This window comes from Bison bison, unplaced genomic scaffold (assembly GCF_000754665.1).
Source record: "Bison bison bison isolate TAMUID 2011002044 unplaced genomic scaffold, Bison_UMD1.0 scf7180017848595, whole genome shotgun sequence".
Classification (NCBI taxonomy): domain Eukaryota; kingdom Metazoa; phylum Chordata; class Mammalia; order Artiodactyla; family Bovidae; genus Bison; species Bison bison.
In genome coordinates this window covers 11,247-16,465 of record NW_011479168.1, presented here as the reverse complement: position 1 = coordinate 16,465, position 5,219 = coordinate 11,247, and the positions used below count along the sequence as shown (strand labels likewise).

General features: G+C 61.9%; 1 protein-coding gene across 1 annotated transcript in view; it reads right to left on the bottom strand.

Moving 5' to 3' along the window:
* Window positions 1-5,219, bottom strand: part of GPR146 (G protein-coupled receptor 146) — a 10,106-nt gene extending 4,887 nt beyond the window's left edge. Inside the window, 1 exon segment of the mRNA XM_010845542.1 lies at window positions 5,121-5,219. The gene's annotated coding sequence lies outside the window, so the exon portion shown is untranslated.

Below are 5,219 nucleotides of genomic sequence, written 5' to 3'. Positions count from 1 at the left end.
CCTTTGTCCACGGAGCAGGGGCGCGCCTGGCACGTGCAGGCCTGTGGCCGTGGTCTCGCAGCAATGCCAGCAGCAGGACTGCCCAGCCCTGACGTCGTGTGGCCTGGGGTGGGAGGGCTGGTGGGCTCCAGCATCCTGGCTTGCTCCTTGGTCGTCGAGGTAGTCCGGCGGTCACCACATCCGGTCTCTCCCAAGGGGATTAACTTGACCTGAAGGTAATTTGCACCCCCCACTCTTTGAGAGTTCTGTCTGTTCTCTCTGATCATGCTCCTGGGGCAGTGGCCCTGCCTGGCCCCGGGTGACTGCCACTCGGCCAACTTCCGGATGGTCTTGTTCCAGGGAGTGGAGATGTCTTCACAGCCTCGCGCCAGGGTGGTTCCTGCCTAGGGCCAGCAGTGGACTGAAGAGGGGAGCGCGGCCAGCCTGGCAGAGCAGAGGGTGCCCCGCCCGGGGAGGGCACCTGACTCCCAGGTGGACCCTGACGTGAGTGCAGGCTAGCGGCACTGCTGTGGCATCGGGGAGGGGCCCCTGCTCCGCTCTGGACTTAACCAGGAGCTCCCGAGACGCGACGTGTCCTCCGTGGTGCCTGCATGGGCGCCAGCCACGCTGACCCAAGCCGGCACGCTGGGCAGACAGGGCCCTGCAGCACACGGCCTGGAGAGGGGGCTGGCGGGCGGCTGGGCCACGGGGCAGATGAGCCGACGGGCCAGCCTCTGCTCGGTGCCCGGGACTCTGAGCTGGGTGTTAGGGCGGCAGTGAGGCAGCCCCCGCCCCCTCAACCCCCCAGGCTTTGGTGATGGGGACAGGGGACACGGTGGGGGCTGGTGGCAGGCCCCAGGGAGGGGGTGGCATGCAGGCTGGGTGCCCGTGGGGGATATTGGGCCACGGGGCACGTGTCTAAGCCCCGCTGCACTAAGGGCCGCCTGCTCTTACGCTCTTGTCCTCTGGGGAAGCAGCTCGATCGTGCCCCCTGGCCCGACTCAGACCTCCCCTTGGGAGGGGCGCACGCTGCCTGGTGAGGGCTCCCATCCGCGGGCCGCGGACTGAGAACCAGCCTCCCCGGGCGCCCTGCCCACAGCTGCCTGGCTTGGGTCCCCGGTCAGGCTGTCGGGAGGACGGAGTGAGGGGGTGAGCGTCCCTCCCTGGTGCTGGGCATGGAACGGCGGGTCCTCGCCTCCCACACATTTGCGCTGCTGTGCTGCCTCCCTCAGACTCTGCCAGCTGCCGTGTGGGGAGAGGAGACGGGGGGAGGGAGGGCAGAGTGCAGATGCCCCAGGCCAAGGGCAGATTCTCACGGGGATGGGGGGCGGGGGGTCCTGCCACAGCTCAGCAGCCCCGGGCCCCCAGGGCTGCTGTAGGAACAGACAGCGAGTCTCTGGAGCTGCGCTTGCTGAGCTGGGCTCCCAGCCCCTCGGGGTCCGGGCAGGTCCTCCCTGATGGCGCCCTGCTTACAGGCGCCCTGTCTTTCATTCCTTGCCGGCAAGGACCGCACGCCTGGGTTAGCTGCTGGAAGTATTTTGAGGCCAGATGTCAGCATCTTTTCTCCTTGGGCCTTTTTAAAAAAAAAAAAAAAAAAGCCTAGAACTGCATAAACTAACCCTTCAAAAGTGAATGTCCACAGGCAATGAAAAGCCTTGCCCAAACGCAGGGTTACAGCCCTGTGATCTCCACGGAAAGAGGGGGGCCAGGAGCTCAGCAGAGCAATGGCGGGCGGGGGCCATGATGGGCAGGGGCTCCCCAGTGGCCCTGTGCGCACACAGCCTGCCCAACTGAAGCACCAGCTAACTCCCCTCCAAGGTCACTGACCTCATCCCACTGCACCCCGTCTGTTCCCGCCCGCCCAGAGCACCCCAAAGAGGGAGCTCTGTGACCGGTGTCCCGCAGCCTGTGAGATGGCCTCAAAGGCCTTTCCCCAAGGCAAACATGAGGACCCACTGGGCAGAAGGGCTGGCAGAGCCCAGACCGGGAGCTGGGCACAGGGCCCCGAGGCCACGGCAGTGTGTCCTGGTGGGCACCGGCCCGGCCTGCCTGCCTGACGTCCTGGAGACCCACTGTATACTTTGCCTGGACTTCAACTGAGTGCTCTGGAGCCATCATAACGCTTTGAAAATGACTCCTGAGTGTTTATTTCCTTTTGCAATAATGGGCAGAGGCTCTAGCTACAATTAACATCCAGCTAGAGGAGCCAGACACTCCGGAAAAGCTGATATTTTCATCGGTTTTCAACGTAGAGCGCTTACGCATACTGATTGGTATCAGACGCTGTGCCTTCCTGGGCTGCGATAAGCAACGGTTCATTATACACTTGGGGTGTCTTGGTTTTCGTAGCCTGTTGCTTTTTAAGATTCTGAATTAAACAGCAGTGAGCGTGAAGCAGGTGGCGTCTCCGGTTCTCCCGGGAAGAGAACGGGCTCACCCGCCGGTGGGGAAGGGCTGCGGGCAGGGGAGCAGCCGGCCGGGTCCTGGCCTGCCCCTGGCCCCAGGCTCCCCCTGGAAGGATTCGGGACCGTGCTCTCCTCTGCTTGTGGAGCACTAGTTCCTTGGCTTTTTTCTCTTATTGTCCCCTGACTAATATTTTGAGGTTACCGCTCCTTCCAGTACTCTCGATCAGGGGAAAACAGACTAAGAACAGACCCGTCTCCGCTGGCACCCAGTTGGGCCCCTGCCCAGCCTGAAACTGGTGCGCTCTTACCTGGGGGAGCACTGGGAGCAGAGCCGCAGATCTTATCGCTGCCTGTGGTTCTTTCCAAGGGAGGAACCAGCAGTTATTTTTGCTCCTTACACTTGGTCTAATAGTAACAGTTGCTTCCTTGGCTCTAATTAAAACTGGGAAACTCCTGTGTGCTCTCTGCCCTCCCACCACGTGTGTGGGAGGAAGGAGACCCCTGTGGGACTGCACAGGACACCTGGCCCTTTGCACCCTGTCCTGCTGCTTACTCGTAGGGGGTTCTGTCCACAGGTCCCTGGGGGGTGGAGTAGGGACCTGAACTCTGCCCCTTGACAGCACTGTATTTTTAGCATCTCAAATTAGAGTGAAAATTCACTTTTTACGCCTTACACTGAGGCCCCCTGTTCTGCAGCACCTGTGAGACCCCACGGACACCTGCTGCCGCCCAAGCGCCAGAGAGGCTGCAGCCTGGAGAGAGCTGAGGAGGCGGCAGCCCCACCCCCAGCACTCGGCCTGGTGGGCAGCAAGTTGTTTGCTGAGGTTCCCAGATGACATCCCAGGGCCTGGAGGGTGTGGCTGCCGCCTCCCCAAGGAGCGCCTTCCTCTCAGGCCCTGGAAAGTGGCTGGCCCCTCGTCCCACCTGGAGTCACACATGCGTATTTGCTGGCAGGGACCTTGGAGGTTTGTCCCTCTTTCACTATATAATAGGTTTAAGCATTATAATAGGTTTAGGGCTAGTGATGCTAAAGCTGAAACTCCAGTACTTTGGCCACCTCATGCGAAGAGTTGACTCACTGGAAAAGACTGATGCCGGGAGGGATTGGGGGCAGGAGGAGAAGGGGACGACAGAGGATGAGATGGCTGGATGGCACCACCGACTCGATGGACGTGAGTCTGAGTGAATCCGGGAGCTGGTGATGGACTGAGCGACTGAACTGACTGCGGGCTCTCCTGACGGCTCAGCGGTAAAGAACCTGCCTGTCAAGGCAGGAGATGCAGGTTTGATCCCTGGGTTGAGAAGGTCTCCTGGAGAAGGAAATGGACACCCACTCCAGGATTCTTGCCTGGGAAACCCCATGGACAGAGGGAGCCTGGCAGGTTGTAGCCAGGGGGTCGCGAAGAGTGGGATACGACTTGGTGACTAAACACTGATAAGCAGGTCTACGTCCTCGCCTAAAACCCCACCACTCATACCCAATGGACATGCGTGCCTTTCTCCCGTCACCCACCTGCCAGGGGCTTCTGAGTTCCATGGGCCCCAAGTCAATGCAGGACTAATGCTGGGCTCGTCTCTCCTCTGGGTGTTTTTGTGCCCCCCACGGTGGCAGGACAGCAGTGGTGAAGGGCAGGGCCTGGCCCCAGCTTCCTGTCCATGACTCGGCACAGTATGCGTGCACCAGATGGGAGCTATGATGTTTAAAAGCCTGTTATCTCTAGAGGCTTTCTTCATTTAGCAAGATACCAGAGGTTCCAGTTTGGAGCGCCAGACCCGGCAGGCCAGGGAGCCTGTGGCTGTCCCCAGGGCATAGTTATTGCCAGGGCCTCTGTCTCCTCTCAGTGGCGACCGGTGCCCCAGTGAAGACCCAGCTGAAACGGCAGAGTGTCTGGTCCCCCTTATGTGTGAGCAGCCCAGAAGTGTGGTCAGTTATTGTGTCCACACTCTGGCTTCTGCAGAGGCCTGGCCAGCAGGCTGCTGGCCGCTTGGGGACTCGAGGCCAGCCTCACTAGGTGCCGCAGACACAGTGGGGAGGAGGGAGCCGCTGCTCTGCCAAGATTTGGAACTGGTTGTTGGCAGGTGGCCTGGGGCTGCCAAGCGAGTGTGCATCCAGCAATGAAGGGACAGCCTGTCAGGTCCCGACTCACCCTCTGTCCCCCCAAACCTTGGTTAGATGGCCGGGACCAGTGCCCCACTGAGAGAACCCAGCCACCGTGCTCCTGTCCTTAGCTTGGTGTTAGGTTTCTTGTCTCAGGTCAATGGGCGCTCTGAGGCTGGGGCACTGCCTTCTCAAGTTTTGAAGGAGCCTCCAGGCGCAGGGGTTTTTATCAAGTGTCCTAGGACACTTGATATCTCCATTTAAATGCTGTTCCAGAAATTCCCAAGATTTTGTAATCATAAAAAGGACGAAAGTTACAGCCACCGAGACCCAGAAGCAGGCGGTCAGCCCCCCGCAGGACATGTGAGGAGCCTGTGGTGCTGCCGAGCCGCCTACGCGGCTAGCGGCTCTCAGCGGCCCGGACAGGTGAATGACCGCAGGGCAGCGGCCCGGCTGGCCGGGCGCCGCGCGGCTGGAGGGCAGCCACGGGAGGGGACAGCGCCCGGGCGGGGCCGAGGGGACTCGGGAGTCGGAGCGGAGAACCAGCCCCCGGCCGCCGCGTCCCCGCGCCGCTCCCCGCGCGGGCCGAGCCCCCGAGTGTGCCCACCGCCCCCACCCCGAGTTCGGCGCCCACTCACCGGCTCGCTGGGCCGCGGGCCGCGCAGTCGCCGCGGGAGCGGGCAGCTCCGGGCTCCGGGAGGCGGCGGGGCTCACGGCGCGCACGCCGCGCGGGCCTG